Raw genomic sequence first — 424 nt, forward strand, 5'->3', positions numbered from 1 at the left:
AGAAAGGAAGAAAGAAACAAACAAACAAACAAACAAACAAAGCGAGAAAGAAAGAAAGAAAGAAAGAAAGAAAGAAAGAAAGAAAGAAAGAAAGAAAGAAAAGGATGAAGACAGAAATAAAGGAAGGAAGGTAACAGGTAAGAGAGGGGATGTGTTTCGAGTTGAGTGTATAAGTAAAAACATCTGGGGACCAGAGAGGAGAGAAGGAGAGAGAGAGTAAGAGAGTGAGAGAGAAAGATAAAAGGGGTTTGAAAGTAGTGGTGTGAGTGTATAGATTAGAAAGAATGTGAGACAATAGAAGGGCGTTATTGGGGTAGGTGGTAGAAAAGACGGGGGTTTAGTGAAGTGGCTGATATCTCCGGGAAGCGGGTGGCCGGGTGGCGAGGAATAAAAGATAATAGATCGTAAGGAAATAAAAGAAATG

The sequence above is a fragment of the Octopus bimaculoides genome, chromosome 9, assembly GCF_046866305.1.
Source record: "Octopus bimaculoides isolate indiv1 chromosome 9, ASM4686630v1, whole genome shotgun sequence".
In the NCBI taxonomy this organism is placed as follows: Eukaryota; Metazoa; Mollusca; class Cephalopoda; order Octopoda; family Octopodidae; genus Octopus; species Octopus bimaculoides.